This window comes from Lygodium microphyllum, chromosome 7 (assembly GCF_053477565.2).
Source record: "Lygodium microphyllum isolate KBCC chromosome 7, Lygodium_microphyllum_v1.1.10, whole genome shotgun sequence".
Lineage (NCBI taxonomy): Eukaryota > Viridiplantae > Streptophyta > Polypodiopsida > Schizaeales > Lygodiaceae > Lygodium > Lygodium microphyllum.
In genome coordinates this window covers 110,969,686-110,988,764 of record NC_141141.1, presented here as the reverse complement: position 1 = coordinate 110,988,764, position 19,079 = coordinate 110,969,686, and the positions used below count along the sequence as shown (strand labels likewise).

Below are 19,079 nucleotides of genomic sequence, written 5' to 3'. Positions count from 1 at the left end.
CAAAGCATTGGTTCCTTTCAGTTGCTTCTCTTGGTCCAAGACCATAGGAACCAACTCTTTTCACCTTAGAGTCTCAAACCATCCTGAAGCAATCAAGGCGGAATAAAAACCATTGAAGCGAGGCAGTAACTATGAAAGAAGAGTTATTGCCATGTCTTCAGAAGTGATCACCTTCCTTGCATTTTGAATGTGCATCTGAAGCTGCCTTAGCTTGTTGATATGCTCCCGCATGGATAATGACTTGTTGACAGTCATAGTCCTCATTTGCACTTCCAAAGAAACTCGCTTCATGATGGTCATTCGATTATACATTTGATTCAACTCCAGCCATATCTCCCTAGCGATCGTCAAATGCTCTATATGAGAGATAACAGTTGTAGTACATCAGAGAAATAAAAACGAGTGAATGTGAGCATTGAGTTTATCCCAATGTGCTTGTGAGCCTTTGCCAACTCTACCTTTTCACTGGAAGAGAGTCTGGACTCATCTCGCGAAGAAGGACGATTAATAGTCTTCGTAATAAGCTCTGCCAAATCGTAGGACTCCAATATGGCAAGCATCATGACCCGCCAGATGCGGTAGTTCTCACCATCGAGCTTTTGATTTGAAGGAAGAGCCAGTAGAACGGGCACCTTCTAGTCCATGATCACCTGAAACTCTGTCTCGGCCTCAGAAGATATCTTCACCTACAATGCCTGCACAAAACACAAAAAGCAGTCCTCTCTAACTGTGAAAATGCAGCTTGCTAGGCCTGAGGTTTGCTTGTCCTGTTCCTTCTTCACCCCCTGGAGGCAATGAAAAGGTAAAATTTGCACTTGAAGGCAAAAAACGCAGCCTTCTTCCTTCTCTAACAATAAAAACAGCATCAGCAAATCTTCTCTTTTCTCGCACGCCCATGCTCTCCTCAGCCTTGTTCTAATGCATAGCCCACCTGCTCGCACTTGAACGCTGAAAACGCAGCCTTGTGTCGCTTTGAAAACTCCTCTTCAGATAGGTCCACCCTATGTCAGCCCCTCAGTGCTCTAATACAATGTCAGAGTGAAGCAATGTGGAAGTGAATGACCATGACAAAGAGTGAATAGAGAGAGAGAAAGAGATAGTGAAACACAGAAAATCTATAGTGAAGAATGCTGTATAAGGATGCAGAATTATACACGGGTGCAGAGAGAATATCTGTGTATGTCTCCGCCTCGAGGATCTTGATCTCCGTCAGCCCCGAGAGCAATCTCCACAGTCTGCAGGCTGAAATCTGTGAGACACAATTGCCAAGACTGTTGGAAACACAGCCTATTTATAGGCTGAAAATAATGCCCATAAATGATCAGGTAGGCTGCATTAAATGCAGCCGACTAATGCAGTCCGACTGCTTGCGTGGCATTGCCTGCTAGTCTAGGGAATGACTCTAACACAATGAACATACCAATTCCCAACTAACCTCTGCCTTTGGGTGGTTTTTCCACTTAACCAAATACTTAGGATAAATAGTCCGATGGGATTGTTTAGTTCTAAGGTCAAAACCAATTTGGTTTCGAGTAGAACAAATCAAGCAGTATCCTTAAGCCATGGGACTTCCACATTCGGAACAGTTAGTTCACCTTATTCCAATTGTTCTTTCAAACAATTAACATGGAACACAGGGTGAACTCGAATTTCGGAAGGTAAATCTACCTAATAGAATACACTACTTATCTTGGTAATCTGGAAAGAACCACAATATCTCGAAGATTAGTTATAACACTTATCGGTACTCATTGAATAAGAGTTCTTTGGTCTTTACCGGTAGTCAATAACTCAATTGAATTAGAGATCGGGTTGACCACAAAGGTATTTTAATGAATGGTGGTTATAAACCGGGTGTTGTATAAATGATGATGCTATACTTTAAGCGCATGGATGATTGCCAATAGTTTCTTCTCTTGGATGGTGAAATGCATTTGGGTATAAATGAACTTATAGCTCTCAAATGCAATAGATCGTTGTCCTCATAAAAAACACCACCTAAAGTATTGTCACTCGCATTTGTATGAACCTTAAAAGGTTTATTTGGATTGATAATCTACAACATTGGTGCAGTGGTAACCAATGGTTTCAATGTTTGAAAGTATTGATCAAGCTCACTAGTCCAAATAACCAGCAGACTAACATGTGTTAAAAAAAAAAAAGCTTCGGATGCCCTTAAACAAACGTGTTAAGGGTTCAATAACATGAGCATAGTCCTTTATGAACTTTTAAGAAAATCCAGTAAAACCTAAGATAGATTTTACTTGCCTTATGATTTGTGGAATAGGCTAATCAAAGCACTACTCAAACCTTTTCGGGATCAATTGGAATGCCATAAATCAAGATGACTTGACCAATATATAATAGCTATGTGTAGAAAAATTTGCACTTGATAGTTTCATAAACAAATGCTCTTGTCTTAAGAGACGTAAGACAATATGCAAATGTTTTGCATGTTCCTTCGATGACTTACGATAAACAAGGATATTGCTGAGGAAAATGCATTGAAAAGTTGTTTTCCTCATTGTCCTCGAGGATATTGCTGAGGACAACAATCATTCATATGGGGGGAGGTGTTACATCCTTGGACATCCGGGTGGGTGCTAGTAGCATTGGTCACAATGGTCATGAAATGACTTAGTGCGAATGCACTAAGGACACTTTAGAGCTAGGGCAGCTGAGTCCTATTTATAGGACTCAAGGCCTTGTTGTGCACATTCATTGTGTGATTACTAATCTTGGACTCTTGGCCCATTGGTTGACGCATCCATAGTACGCACATTGGCATAGTGTGGGCTGGTGGTATGGGACACCAACCCTTGGGATGTGGTCATGACCTAGAGTACTGCTAGCTCCTAGGCTTGGGGCGAGCCTATTTGGATCTATGGCTAGGAGGTGAGCCCAATGTCCAGTCCCTTTTATTTGCCAATATTTCTTATGTCGTGTCTCGTCTGCAAGTTGGATCCTAGGGGGACATTTCATTGGAATTGTTAGCTTTGTAAAGAATCATGTGTTATACTCCAATGATCCTTTGCAGGACACGCAACCAAACTTTATATCCTAAATCACATCCCTACAGAGACCTGCCTTGTTACAGCTTGTAGACTTGAGGCTGCTTTATAAAAGTATAATCGTACAAATCAATATAGTTGATCCGTCTTGCTAATCCGTTAGAACCCCATGCGATATCATATACTTATCGCTTTGTTTTCCGCGCTTCATACTCTCCTTACAAAAATGCATAGTGTAATAGCAATCTATTGTTAAAGATGATATAGCTAGTTTCGTTTAAGTTAAGTAAAGAAAGACTATACATGTCCATCAAGTTATACTTTTTTGGTGAGTCGTGACCAAGCTTTTTCTATACACCATATGCACTTGCTGTGTCTTTTAAATTAAAATACATGGACTTTGAGAGTGTCAACATAATAGTGGAGCGTGCTAGGTCATCTAGTTCCTTCCATAATCAAATCCAAGGAAACGTCCCCCTAGGAACCAACTTGTACATGAGACAACACAAGCCATATCCATAAATAAAAGGGATTGGACATCAGACTTAGCTCCTAGCCATAGAGCCAAATGGGCTCACCCTTGAGCGTGGGAGCTAGTAACACTTCGGATCATGACTACATTCCAAGGGATGGTGTTCCATAACACCGACCAAACCATCCTTGTGTATGGATGTGTCAGCCAATGGACCAAGAGTCCAAGAGTGGTGATCACACATTGAATGTGCATAATAGGGCCTTAGAGTCCTATAAATAGGACTTGGCTGCGTGCGCATGAGACACAACACAAGCCATATCCACAAATAAAGGGGACCGGGCATTAGACTCACCTCCTAGCCATAGAGCCAAATGGGCTCACCCTCTAGCGTGGGAGCTAGCAGCACTCTGAGTCACGACCACATCCCAAGGATTGGTGTCCCATATCACCAACCCATACCATCCTAGTATACAGATGCATCGGCTAACGGACCAAGAGTCCAAGAGTGGTGATCACCACAATGAATGTGCATAACAAGGCCTTAGAGTCTAGAAAAAGGACTTCTCACCCTAGCCCTGAAGTATCCTTAATGCATTTGCACTAAGTCACTTCATGGTCACTGTGACTAATGTTATTGGCATCCACCTAGATGTCCAAGGATATAACACTTGTTTGTTGAGCTAAATTACCATTAGCTTTCATTAAACGGGCCCAAAACTTAAGTTAATTAATGAATTGTAACCATTTCTTAAAAACTGGGAGCAGTTCGAGAGAGTTTTGGTTTCCCACATGAAGACCCTAATTTGGGAGGCCCCAAACTTTCTATAAATAGATAGCTTGCCCTCCCATTCAATCTAATCTCGTTTTTATAGGTTTTAGGGGATCTAGCTTCATTGCCCACACCCCGTTCACGGAGGACATCTCAATCGAAGTTGCTCGACATTACTTTTTTCCATCCGACACTTGTTTTTGGTCTATACCTTGGAGTGTGTGCCTCCTATTGCTATCTTTTGCTGTTGCTAGCCCTTCAGAGACTGCGTTTGTAGTTGATAATAGTCTACAGGCTGCGTTTACTACACTAGTTGTTGAGCTAAAAATGCATTAGCTTCACTTAAACAACTCCAAAACATGCTTAATTAAGAAAGAAACCTTGTTTATTTAAAAAGAAATACGTTTCTAGAGAGTGTCTATATCCCATAAGCACAAACCCACTTGGGAGGGCCCAAACTTTCTATAAATAGGTATGTTGCCCTCCATTCAGTCTTAATCTCATTTTTGCAGATTTCAGGTATTTCAGCTTGCTTTCCATATCCCGGATGCGGAGAACATCGCGGTCCAAGCTGGCCATTGCTGTTTACAACAGTCTGGCGCCTGTTTCCAGCCTACCATACACTGTTTTGAGTTGATTTCAGCATGCTAACTATTGTTGCTGGTTTTTCTTGCGTTTTTAGTCTTTCTCTCTTTTGCAGCCTGTGTTTGCTGTTTTCTCTCTCTTGCAGCTTGCATTCTTAGTCTTTCTCTCTCCTCACCTGTGTTTTTAGTCTTTCTCTCTCTTGCACTGCCGTTTGCATTAGATCCAGCCTTACTTGGTTGCCTTTGCTAGTGTTCGACTTTCGGAGGCTGCCTTGTTATGATTTGGGATCCGTTTGGAGTATAACACACTCTCTAGCTCATCACCCCTGTTGTGATCTTTGAGATACAGTTGTTCGAGGTACAGTATTCATTCACTACATAGTGTGTTTGTTGCATGAGCATTGTATATTCAATATTCATTTTACTTCATTCATTCTCTGTGTTCATTGTCTCTGAGTTACCCTAACCCTAACTGTGTTCTTCTATCAATCTGTGCTTTGTCGTACAATGTAACTTGTGTTTTTGTGTTAGGGTATTTCTTCACATGATATCAGAGCCGAGTTCTCTAAGAGGAACTTAGGCCTTGATCTAAAAGCTCTACTTAAGAAGCAGGAACAACAGAAGGGCAGATGACTTCAAACACTACTTTTGCACCACTTCTCACATCTGAGCTAGATCCAATGAGGAACGAGTCGGAGTAGGCCTTACAACTTGCTTCACAAGCTCTTGACATGGCTGGCCAAACATTGGATTGCCATGGAGTTCCACGATCTTACGAGATCATTGGAGCTGAGTACGATCTTATTTTGATATATAGAGCCCAACGGCAGATAGAAGATAAGTTTGAATTTTACCCTTTAGATTCGGTGTACCGATCTATTGACCATGCACCAAGGGCGGAATCTCCACTTAGGACTGTCTATCTGCAAGTGGAAACTGGCACAGAGTATATTCCATTGCCTTTATACTTATTCTCTCCGATTCTAGGTATGTTTACCATTTCAGATTTTGTTAATTCCTAACAATAGCCCTCCTAGCAAGTCACCTTACAAGGTGAGTGCAGTTCAATAGGAGGAAATTATGAGCCAAGTGAATGAATTGTTGCAAACAGGGCTGATTCAGTCTAGCTTATCTCCTCATTGCTCTCCAATGTCATTGGTTGGGAAAAAGGATGGTTCGTGACTACATCCAAGATCCACTATATATACATGATACATGAGCAAATAGTACCTTTGCTTTGAGCATAAGGTGATATTTTGGATCTCTTGCTCTATTGAATATGAAGGAGCTTGATCTAAAGCTAGCTTAAATTGAAATGCATTGAGGTAAAGCTACAATAACTAAGGGTAGTCCACCAAGTCACCCTCTTCCATCTGTTTTGCCTCCATATGTAAATAATTCTATTTTTACCAAGTAGCATCAAGAAACTTTCTCTCTTATTTTTCTTTCCTCATGTCCCAATGTATGCTTGGGTACGAAAATCTCATCTAGCTCCTCAACTTCTGGCTGAATTTCACCAGATACATCCTTTGGCACATCTCTATGAAAAGGTCATGCAATTTCAGCCTATAGCAACATCACTTGACTTTTCCAACACCTAGAAGGGCCCATAGTAACCATATTAAACTTACGATACAAAGCATGTCTACAGTGATTAGCTGCCCTCTTTTGCTTCTTTTGAGACCTTTGAAGTGCTTGGTTGACCTTTTGATAGACTACATCCATGTTCTCAAGATATCTATCAGCCTTAAGTATCTTACTACCCTTTGTGTACAAGATCGGTGGAACTTTTTTTCCACCCTTCAGAATCTCAAAGGGAGCCTTATCAATGCAGCTATGCATTGTGCTATTGTAAACAAACTCAACCAATGGCAAAAACCATTCCCATACTATGACTTGTGCTAAAAAACGTAGCACCTTAAGAGATCCAAGTCTAGAAATGTCTTCCTCTAGCTGTCCATTAGTTTGTGGGTGGAAGGATAATGAGAATTTTAGTGGGGTACCCATGTTTTCAAACAGTACCTTCCAAAGCGAATTGGTCATCCAAGAATCTTGATTACTAATGATTGACTTTGTTGGGATAAAGACCCTTTTTCACCTTCGTGTATAGTACATATGCATTATTTAGTTGTACATGTGAATGCACTTACGTGCCCTAAGTATAAATATATTTTATTCTTTGTGTATTAACATTTTTGTTGGTATATCCAAATCTAGTCGTACTTTCACACACTCTCTCTCTCTGTGTGTCACTCTCACTCCTCGAACTATTGCTAACTCTTCCAGTTGAGCTCCAACAATTGGTATCAGAGCCCAAGGTTCTACACGCTTTCCGAGACCAAGGCGATGGCTGTAGGGAGTCAGACGTTCAATGGGCAGAGTCGGATGTTCAATGGGCAACACAACGTGTGGCGTGTAAGCAACTGGTTGCGTGGTGATGGGCAGCAACAGGCGCAACGACCAGTCGTGATGGACTAGCGGCGACCAGTGTGGAGTAGCGGGCCGGTAGTGACAAGCGTCACCTGTCCCGCGATGTGACGCACCTGGCGGGTCAAGAGACCCCCCCCCAAAAGGGGTTTTTTAAATCAGAAATTTCTCTAATTTCTGAAAATCTCCCCTTGCCTTAACGGGGGTTCGAGCATTGGAAGCACAGTCGTCATTTCTGTGCCCAAAAATTTGGGGCTTTTCCCAGATTTGATATCGTCTATGCTTGGTAGTGACATTCAGGTCAGAAATTGCAGACATTGTGGGTGTTGACCTCAATCAAATTGGGGATTTTGCCAAATTTGTCAGAATTTCGCTCTTTCGAGTAAAGTTTCTTGACATTGGACCCTGAAAAATTGGGGCTTCTCATGCGTTGGTAAAATTTTGCTTAGTTGGGTCAGATTGGCTGACATTTATGCACTATTGGACCTGGAATTTTGGGGCTTTGTGCAGAATTTGGTAAATTTCTGCAGTATTTGTCCATGTGGTGGCTGCTTTATGTATAAACAGCAGAGATTTATTACTGTTTGGGGAAAAACAGCAGTGTATTTGGTGGTTCAGCTTGTGCTTCTGCAGCTCAGTGCATTTACTTGTGTTTGTGCTAAAAATGGTTGCAACTTCTTCCAGTTCAGACATCAAGAGTTTGATGGAAATCAAACGGTTTGATGGTCATGGCTTTGACCTTTGGAAAGACCGTATGCAGGGCATATTGTTCTTAAAGGATTGTGAGGATGCTTTGTAGGAAGATAAACCTGCACAAGTGTCTGATGCAGATTGGGCCAGAGTTAACAAAAAAGCTGTGGCCTACATAAAGATGGGTGTCACTGAGACGACATTTTGATAGACATTAAAGGTTTAGATACAGGTTATGCAATATGGGAGAAATTGAAAACTACCTATGAAATCACCACACCTGTTAATTAGGTGCATTTAAAGCGCAAGTTGGTGAATATGCGATTGGATGAGTCAAAGCCTGTAGCTGAGCACTTCAGTGCATTTACTGGCATTTTAAATCAGCTCAAGGATGCAAATTTGGATTTTGATGATAAGTTGAGGGCAATCTTTTTGATCATGACACTACCTGATTCTTGAGAAACCTTGGTGGTTTCTCTCAGCAATAACCCCAATCTCCCATATGATGGTGTGAAGGAGCAGAAAATCATCATCAGGGGAATCCAGGAGCAAGGAACGGACCAAGGCCAGTAAGTCTTCTGCTGCATGTCGACGTCGGCGGCAAAGCGAGGCATTATGGATCCCATACTGGCGAGCAACCCGCTGCACATTAGAGAGCAGCCGTGCAAATGAAGGCCAGCCCTCAGAGGCGAAGTCCAATAAGAACCTCTCAATCAACTGCTGCATATAGCCCTGGAAAACTGAATGCTTCAGATAAGAGGAGTTGAAACGTAAAGGGAGCCTATCCAGGAATTGCACAAAAGGTGCAATAGAGTGTGCCCGCATCTCAAGCTGGAGGGGGAAATGGTCCGACAACGCATATTGCCGCAAGACCTTCATTTCCAGCATGTCGGGAAGAAAGTCATTGCCCTGCATGATATACATTCTGTCCAGCCGCGACCAGGTAGTTGCATATTGTGCGGAATGAAAAGTAAACCCTGAAAAAGAAGGGTGAAGCCACGACCAAAGATCTTGCTTGAGCACGTGCAAAGCAAAAGAACTCCACACCCGGCTTTCCGGCGTATCCATTACCGAATGCCCTGAAGTGGACTGAGAAGAGTCGACACACATATTGAAATCTCCCCATCAAGAATCCCCTTCGGCCGAGTGACATGGAGCCCTGCAAAGTGGACCAAAGATTCCGCCGGGATGCGGGATCATTCGGAGCATAGAGGCCCAACAGCCATAAAATCTCGCCTTCAAATAAGACTTCGATCACCAGAAAGCGGCCCTGCACATCATTTTTAACAAGGACAGGCTGATATTTCTCATGGACAATCATCAGCACGCCCGAATAGTGCGTAGCATGGGTCCCTGCATAAAACAGGCGGAATCCATGACAATCCATCACTTTTCCTGCTTCACCGTGACTTTTGTGCTCAACTGCACACAATACATCCCACTGGTTCTCATGCAAGACGGTCCACATGGCATGTTGCTTATGGCGAGAGCAAATGCCTCGCACATTCCACGTGGCTATCTTCATGTATCCTCAAAGAAGGAAGTCAGGAACGAGGCACCTGCTGCCTCGATTTCACCTTTTCCGCGAGAGCATCCAGGACACCCTCATCCAGAAAATCAGCCAATACTGCAAAAGAATTCTGGCGACCTGCGTTGGAGGTAGAAGGGCAATCCACTGCCTTGGGAGAGGGGCGGGGATAACGCCGATCCCAGGGTGTAATAACATTTCCTTTGGCATCGAACGCCAGCTTGGCAGGTGGGCCTCTGGGGCTGTCGGTATAGGCTCTCCTTGGAGACTGATTGCGGGGGCCCGACGGGGCCCTAGGACGCGGAGCCTGCTGTGAAGTGGCCATTTCTTTCCGGCGCGTATACGTGCGCACGGAATCCTGGGCAGCGGGAGGCCCAGGATCCGCCAGGCCTGTATTCAACTTTTTACCTTTTTGAGGACGTGCCTCAATCCAGTCAGTACGACGGGAATCCACACTTCGGACCTGTTGTTTGCCTTTGTCCATGACATGAGGAGACTGAAGGGCTTCCTGGGGCGTGGCATCAAGCACCATGTCGTCCTTGGGCAGCACAACCTGCGCATCATCCGAAGACGATTGCTTTTCAGGGCATTCGGCCATGAAATGCCCCAATTTACCACATGAAAAGCAGTGGCCCGCAAAGTTGCCCCATTTTAAGCGAAAATACAAAGGATGCATGCCCGAACAATTGAGGCGAAGCCACGCAGGCCTTTTCCTGGCCGTGTCCCATAGCATGCATAAACGGTTGCGGTCGCCCTGAGGCTTGGGGGAACCAGCACTGTTCCCACAACTGCCATCGCATCCTTCAACATGGGCCAATAGACCACCGGACAGTTTTCCACCTCTACCCACACCGGGCATTCGCGTTGAAGCAGACGCTGGAAGTCGGCCATGGGGCGCCATGGCACAACATGAACCAGGCGGCGATCAAAGAATAGCGGCAACTTGGACAGGAGCTCAGCGCGATGCGTTTCCGATTTCAGCAGGACCTCATAAAACCCGCGAGGTCCAAGGAAAATCTCCTCAACCGACTCCCCTTGCAATAGATGGTGCAGCCACTGGCGAATATGTGAAAGCATTGGGATCCTGCCAGTGAAGAAAAGAATAACTGCACGGTCATAGAACACCGAGAAGGATCGCAAGACTGATTTGGGGTCCACCGTGGCTTCCAGCACATCATCCGTTCCCGCAACAGAAAAAGATTCGGTATTATGCTGGACATAATCGCCAAGCAGAGTATTGGCGAAGTCCAGCAAATGCTCCCAGTCGATTTCCTGCGAATCCACCGGATCAGAGGCCACTTGCGCATAGGAGCGTTCCGGAGGACTCATGGGCTCATCAGGCATAGGCTTGGAGCGTTTGCCGGCAGGCGGCTGTTCAGAACTCGGCGGCAACTCCTCCGTGCATGGCACCATATCTTCCGGCTCCTCTGCATCGGAATCAGGGCCAAGGGCTACCACCGTCCGATCAAGAAAATCCAAATCCAGGCCAGCCATACTGCTGTCTTCACACAGAGGACGAACTCTCTCTCTCTCTCTCTCTCTCTCTCGTTGTCTCTCTCTCTCTCTCTCTCTCTCTCTCTCTCTCTCTCTCGCCTTCTTTATATAGATCAGTGGGCACGCTGTTCAGGATGCCGCCTCTCTGACAACCGCCAGATTTAGGGTTTACAGGAGCTGGACTCCGTTCTTCAGGCCCTATATGAAAATTTTGTGCACAGGTGCAGTAGCTGTGAACTGGCTTCTGGCTCTCGCAGTCGTTCAGTCACATGCCACAGGAAGGAAGGAGGACAATGATCCTCCTCAGGCACTGCCGCTCCTGAACTGTGACTGCCGCAGGCCTGTGGAAACACAGATCCCACACGACTGCAGGACGACTAGGGTGTCAGCGGGGGACAGGGCCGTGCTGTCGTTACCTCCAATCTGCCACGTAGCACAATCGCAAGAAGGCGGGGCGCAGGACGATTTGGAGAGTGCCAGGCGTAGACGCAAGTGGTAACAGAAGGCAGAGGCGCAGGCACGAACGCTGTAGCAAGTCGAAAGGCGGCTGACAGGCAACGGCTCCCAAGTCAGATGGCGACGGCAGGGTCCCCGACACGCAGGACGAGCGCGGGTCAGGCAGCCGAAGGCCGCGCGAGGCGACCAAGCGACGACATCGCGCTCCCCGTCACGTTCATTCGATCCCTGGTGTTGACTCTCTCCTTCCAAGTCTATTCTCTTAGAATTCTTTTGTTCTTGCTGTTCTCTTTTGTGTTCTTTGTGCTTATTACAGTCTATATCAGCAGTGTCTCTTTGCTTCCATTGCTCCGCACTATTCTCACAGAAATAAACAGCTGGAGATCCATTACATGTTTTTTTCAGAGTGCAGCATTGTAGAAGAAAATGCATGTGCTGAGATGAAGAGTGGAATGCAAAAAAGAGAGGGAAAGGAACTCTGAAGAGAATGAATGCCAAAGACTGAAATCTGAAGCAGAGCATGTACATGGGTGTGTCAGGAGTATGGCACTCAGAAGACATCAAACTTTCTCACTGGAAAATAGTGTACAGGACTATGTGACAAGCAGCCTATAAATAGGCAACCAAACAGATCAGGTTAGCCAGCTGAATATGGCCGACCTGCAACCATAAATGCACTGACTGCTGCCCAACCTGCCTGCACTGCCTGTGCTGGGCTGACCTGTGCTGCCTGTCTGACCTGCCCGGGACTGCCCAACCTGCCCACCACCTGCCTGACGGGCTGTCCATTTGTGTGTCTGTTCATACAGCAGATGGCCCTCTAAGGCTGAATATGGTTAAGAAGATTGCTTACGGCACAGGTCAGCTTTCCATAGCAGCAGCTGATGGTTCTTGGTGTGATTATGAGAGCTGCCTGGTCATAATTGTATCACTTTGGGGCAGTCTGTCATTAGGGCCTATATATAGCTAGCCATCCTTCTGGTCTTCACTCAGTGCCTTTGTTGTGGGTATTCTGTGCATGTTGTGTAGGGGCTGCTTTGTATTCAGACATCTTCATTACTTTTGCCAATCAGTTCATGGCAGCATTTTCAGCGTCAGTTTTGCTTCATGTTTGCTTCCATGCTCACACTAGCAGGAAGTACGAGTTGCTCATCATTGTTTCAATATTTGTACCCACACGTGATGTGGTCAGTCAAATCTATGAACAGAAAATATTTTGTATCATACAAGTTGCTTGTCCTGGTTTCAATATTTGTACCCATGGAACACATGCATGTGATGTGGTTAGTTGAATCCATGTATGGAAGACACATATGTCAGAAAAGGCATGCAAAGTAATAAGTGTGCCATGAGGACATCAAAGACTTTTTGGAAAAGGGTAAAGGTTGACATTCTAACCCTGGAGAAGGAAAAAAGCAGAGCAAAAGGTTAAAATTGATGGTGTTTGTATGGTGCTAAATGCATTATATTTTGAAATATATGTATTATTTTTAGGGTGAAGAATTGATATGGGCTGCTGTGCACATGTTTGGCCTGCATGCATAAGCTTATCATTTATGTAGGGCACTTTTTGCGATCCTATGCAGCCTTGTAGTTTTGCATGGTGCAAAATCATTCTGGAGTCCAGGCACATCACTGATTATGACTGAGCTTGCATGGTGACATGAACAGGTGTTTGGGGTGATTGTTTCAAGGCATTTTGCCATCTCCTCTTTTATCCTTGTGGTCTACTGTGAGAAGCATGAAGAAAACCTTGAACGGTGCTGATTTTGTGGCTGGATGGACCTGAGAGAAAGCTGGGATTGAGGCGTGGTGCATGAAGGCACTTTTAGAGGCCGGGATGACCTTCCACAGATCATTTCATGGACTCTTTCAGCACATTTTTTTAACTGAATGGCCATGTGCTGAAATGTATTAAGAGGGACTTGTGTTCTATGCTGAAATGAGGGTTATACAGACTGAAAAGAGGCCTTGCTGAGGCTTTGGGGAGAGCACTGGGTATCAAGAAAGAGAGATTTGTTTGCTATTTACCCGCTATCTTGAATCCTTGTGCAAATGCTTGTACAGGCTTATCTTGTGTGGATGTGCTGAGATAGTACAGATATCTGCTATAAATGATGATTTTGTGGCATGTCCTAGTTCTGATGATTGTATGTCTGAGTAGTTATCCTTGATGTACAATATATGTTGCCAACCTTGTTCTAAGGAAACCTAATTTTAAATATCTATTCTTGTGGTCATTCTCAACACTATCCATCTCTTGGTACATAACATGATCCTTAACCTGTTGCACTGGGTTATAGTTGTTTGTTGTGATTGCAGTTCATGTTGAGGGTTTGTATTGCAAATGAGAGAGGATGCGGCTCAAAACTTGGATAAGATGTGATACCACACTTGTTTGGGCAAGCTGTAGATACAAGAGGGAGTTTTAAGGTGCTCAAGACACAAAATTCTCAGCGCAAAGGTACAATGTTGCTTTGTTAGTTTATCTCACAACGGCACATCATTCAGCATCTTATGATACTTTGTATCACAATAGAGTTAACGATTTTTAATACAATCGGGTTAAGATTTTCATTAATGTGCATCATGCACAACTCTATTTAGTAAACAACCACCCCGTGTACATACATAGATTCAGAAGTTATCTTTGCACTTGACAATAGAAGGTTTGCAACATCGTTTATGACAGTCATTCGTTTAATAGTTGTTTTAGCATCTTGCCATGGATGGCATGTGCATGAATGGGACTTTAATAATGCCTTTTTGAAGAGAGTAGCGTGAAGAGGCTTATATCATCCAATGTAAATTTTGAGTACATTATGTAGCTCCACTTTGTGGCTTGACCTAGCCACTAGGGTTATGGTATAAGAAGATGCATGAATATTGATGACCATGGTTTTTTGTAGTGTAGTAGAGAGCTCCTTTGTGTATGAAAGATTGGAAACGATCTACTTTTTGGATCCGTTATATTGATGACATTCTCTTGATCGAGTCTATTTAGCAACATTTTGCATTCCTCAAGTTTGATTGACCATAGTCATTTACCACAATAGATATAGCTACTCATTTTTTAAAGAGTGGTTGGTTTTCTATACTTCAAATGAATCAAAATAGCAAAGGATATGCCGTTGGGCTTGAGAAGAGTAGAAGAAATCCACAAGGCCTCTCATGGTGATGTGAGGTGAAGGAAATGCATAAAGCCATAATGATGAGAATCACCTTTGAATTTGGTTCCAATCCCTTTGCCTGAATGATGAAGCTACTTGATGTCAATGATCAGATAATGATTTCTTTGTCATTTGATTATTGATGATGCGAATGAGATGCCTTTAAAAAGGCTCTACAACGGGTGGTATTCCATAGTGGTTTTGGTAGGTTGGATCACACCTAAGTGGTTTCTAGGTGAATCCTTAGATGATTGGAGGTTAGTGGGTGACAGGAACCTTCCCATGGTGCATTGGGTATATGAAGACTCCCTTTATTGATGGGAATAAAGAGTATGATAAAATAATTAAATCTAGGTAATGTGCCTCTTGTGCATTTCCCTGGTGCATCATGGGTTTGATATTTCAACACCACCCTTCAAACTCATGGTGTACATTTGCATTAGCTTGGATGCTACATGACTTGCTCGGGAAATGTCCATCCTTGAAAGCCCAGAGGCTCATTGGCTTCTCTACTCAAGATGATCAAAGGCATTCTTGGCTTGATCACTTGTGGCTAAGAGTTGTGTATAGTTTAGGAGACTTGGGCCTTTAAGCATGATGGTATTACGCAAGGCTTATACATGTGAAGTTACAAGGATTTACAATATGATTTGAGGGAAATCACAAAAGAGGATAAACACTTTGGAGTGGTTCTTCATCAGTGGGAACATCAAGAGGAGCTTTTTTAGCTTTTTCTTGAAAGTTGTGGAAAGGGCTTCATGATGCTTTTCTTCTTTTCGTTCTACCTCCTTGTTTTCTTCTCTTTTTTCATCACTCTCTTGAACCATCTTAATGAGGTATACTTTTTGGGCTCTCTTTCTATGAAAGCATTCTTTCTCCTTGTGGTTAGTTCTATGGTCACACACAATTGGTTCATTGTGATTGATCTTGTTCTTCCCTTGAATTTGGATTTGGTGTAGAGGGCTTCATACTTAGGTGTTGCATTAACTTCTTGCTTGAACTTCAATATTTTATCTTCTTCTAGAAGAGAGGCTCTAGCATCAAATAGCTTAGGAGAGGGAAACTTGATAAGAGTAGTGACCACATGATCATACTCTTTATGCAAGGATTTAAGCAAGAGACTAATAGCAAGGTCTTCTTCCACTTTGAGTTCAATTCTTGCAAGTTGAGCCAGGAAGCCTTTCATATGATTCAAATGAGATGCAAGAGAAATACGAGGTTTAATTTCTAACATGAAAATTTCAATGAGCATTGAGATTTGAGCTTTTGGATTGAGCTCCAACTTTTGAGCTAGCCCTAAGTATCCTTTGCCATGTCACACCCATCTACGTGATGGATATATATATCATCAAACTCCAACTTTGATGATGGCTTGAGCTTTGATTACCAAGTGTGAAACACATCCTTTGAACTTGGTTGTTCCTCCTTCTACATTACTTGATGACATGCTTGCTATCTTGAGATTTTAAAAGGAACTTATGACCATAGTAGCAATAATGACATTGCTCTTAGAAACACATGTTTAGCCATGCAATGGGGCAATATGGACTAAAATAGATGGAAAACTAGTGCATATCTTCTGTATGAAGAGATTGCATCACTTCTTTTAATAACAAGGAACTAGCTGGCTTGGTTGGCCAAGCCCACTAACTATGGTTTGCAAGGCTTGGCATCATTGTGAAGCTATGCCTCATCGCATTTTTGTGAGCAAGGGGAAGCTACCCTTTGCTCACAAAAACTGGAAAAAATAACACTCTTCACCTACAACAAACAGTGTGCTCCATGCAAAGTGATACATTTTTTAAAACCTATTGTGGGTTTTATGTGTGGTAACTAGGTTAGTACTTTCTATATCTTGATTTTTGTAAACCCTCAATCTTAGATAGATTCGCATACGTCCTTACGTTTGTCATTATCTATAATGTTTAACGATATACACAATAATAACAAATCATTCAAATCTAGAAGACCTTGTTAAGTTCTCTCCCTCTCTCTGTGAAAAAACATGTAGGGCTATCTCAATAAAGAATGTGCTACATGAGATACAAAGTATCTAAAAACTCTAGTTCAACATGTATGCCCATTCTAAACTTTTTTTTCCCACCATAACCCCCTCTATAATGTGCAAGGGATGGTTTAATAGATATGAAATTCATGTGGTATTTTCTAAATCTTATTTTATGACTACACCCTGCATAGTTAGCACTATAAATGACCCCTCTACATGGTCAATGGCATGCCAAGAGTCTATCTATTCACATGGCATATTGAATGATCTCAATCACCATGCCATGTAAATATTGCTAGTGAACTGAAAACTACACTAATCTTCTAGTAGATACTACCCACCCTATCCCTAGTCCCATTCCTTGACAATACAATGAAGTGCTTATTTAAGTAGCATGCCATAATGGCCATGGCCTCAAAGGGTAAGAAAAAGATCATCTTCTTGAAAATCGTAAGGGGTCATGAAAAGATCCATACAACATAATCTTATACCAATAGAGTCGAGTGCATCTAGCTTGGTTGTACCATGTTGATGCTCCTTAGATGTGCTTCACATGTAACAAACCATGCAAATTCCCTTTGCTCACAAAAAATGGGGAAGAAACATATTTAATGTGATATGAAGACTATGCTTCACATGTAATAAATGGTGTGCTTTGCATAAAATGGCATTGCACTTCATGTGGCAATAAAGAGACACTAACTCATAACAAACTCCCTATGGGTTTTATTGGACAATGGCACCCATTAGTTGCCTTTCAATTAACACCAATAAAAGTGAGTTTGAGAATAATCAAGGACTCCAATCCTTTGCAAGGGACATAGATCTAAAATAGGATCATATAAGGCTTGTGTTAGTGAATTTGCTCCCCTATGCTTGACAAAAATCATCTAAGCATTCCATATTCTCTACTTCTCAACTAAAATCATAAACAAAGGGATAAAGAAAAATTATAATATTTGTATTTTGCACTCTATGGCTATCATTTTCGAAGTATGAAGGCACAAAAATTGTGACATAAGATGTTTTCACTTTTCAAAGTATGAATACAAATTTTTAAAAAAACATAAGATGTTTCCTAGTGATGGATAGATCTATCCATCTATGTTGCATTGAACATTATGATCCTAGGTATGTATGGTATGACTATTTTTTCATATCTTAGTTTCTCACATGAGGACATGCAACACTCGATTTTTTAACATTGCAATTGATGCCTTATCTCCTATCATTGATTCCATGTTTTAACCAATGGATAGAGAAAGAGTACGATTGACAGACTTGAGTGCTCACCATATCGATGTCAACAACCTTCTAATTTGTAATGCCATGCATTGGTAGCTAGTTTAACCTTCACAAAAAGTTTGTGAGAGAGAGAGAGAGAGAGAGAGAGAGAGAGAGAGAGAGAGAGAGAGAGAGAGAGAGAGAGAGAGAGAGAGAGAGAGAGAGAGAGAGAGAGAGAGAGAGAGAGAGAGAGAGAGAGAGAGAGAGAATAACACGGTCCTTAGTATGGCAAGTTTGCCCTAGCCTCTGATGTAAACTCCATGATTAGGGCGGTTTTGTTATGACCATTGCAAGAAACTATATCTTGTTCTTGATATTTTTGTAGATAACATTATATTCACACGTTTTTGTAGTTAACATCATCAGCCATTAGTATTTTCTTCTTCCTCATTTCTTTATAGACTATAACATTTTCTCTATATCCACATATGCCATTAAAAAGTAGTCATACCTTCTACTTTCCTACATTTCTCCATTAAAGGTTCACACAAAGCTTTGCTTATAAATGTAAATCAATAAGTTCCTAACCATAATGAATGCAAATCTAAGTGTTTCGTGATGTAGAAGTGTGTTCTCCATTGAGAGAGGCTATTCTCATACACAAGAGTCCACGTCGCGCTCTCTCTCTCTCTCTCTCTCTCTCTCTCTCTATCAACATACATTCGTGTGTGTGTGTGTGTGTGTATGTCTGTGTGTGTGGTTTACTAAGAGAAAGAACACAATAATCATAATAATATATATTCGCATTAGAGAGAGAGAGAGAGAGAGAGAGAGAGAGAGAGAGAGAGAGAGAGAGAGAGAGAGAGAGAGAGAGAGAGAGTTATATTAACGTCTTCTAAAGACCAAAACTGGCCTATGAGACAAACTGTGATACAACTGATGAGGTCCAGCTATCCAAAATAAAAGTGTTGAATGAAAAGCTAAAAATTGGAAACTGAAAATACGGTGCTATGAGTGTGATAAGTGTCGTGTATGTGTATGTGCGTATGCAGCTCTGGTACTCCAGATAATGGCTACAAAAGGGGAACAAATGTCGGCTGTGATAGGGGAACAACTGTCGGCTGTGATAAAGTGGTGCGATGTGTATATGTAACAGATGCAGGGAGATATACTATCTTGGGATGTAGTAGCAGTCGTCGAAGTCGCTAATAGCAGGTGATCCCTCCTAGATGCAGGATGTGGT

General features: G+C 42.6%; 1 protein-coding gene across 3 annotated transcripts in view; it reads left to right on the top strand.

Moving 5' to 3' along the window:
* Window positions 1-14,053, top strand: part of LOC148033828 (uncharacterized) — a 32,277-nt gene extending 18,224 nt beyond the window's left edge. The window contains exon 2 of one of the 3 annotated variants that reach the window (XM_087681838.1): window positions 13,757-14,053. The gene's annotated coding sequence lies outside the window, so the exon portion shown is untranslated. Of the gene's footprint in view, window positions 1-13,105; window positions 13,711-13,756 lie in introns of those variants that run through there. The other 2 variants (XM_087681837.1, XM_087681839.1) reach the window with 2 other exon arrangements.
* The last annotated feature ends 5,026 nt before the right edge of the window (window positions 14,054-19,079 follow it).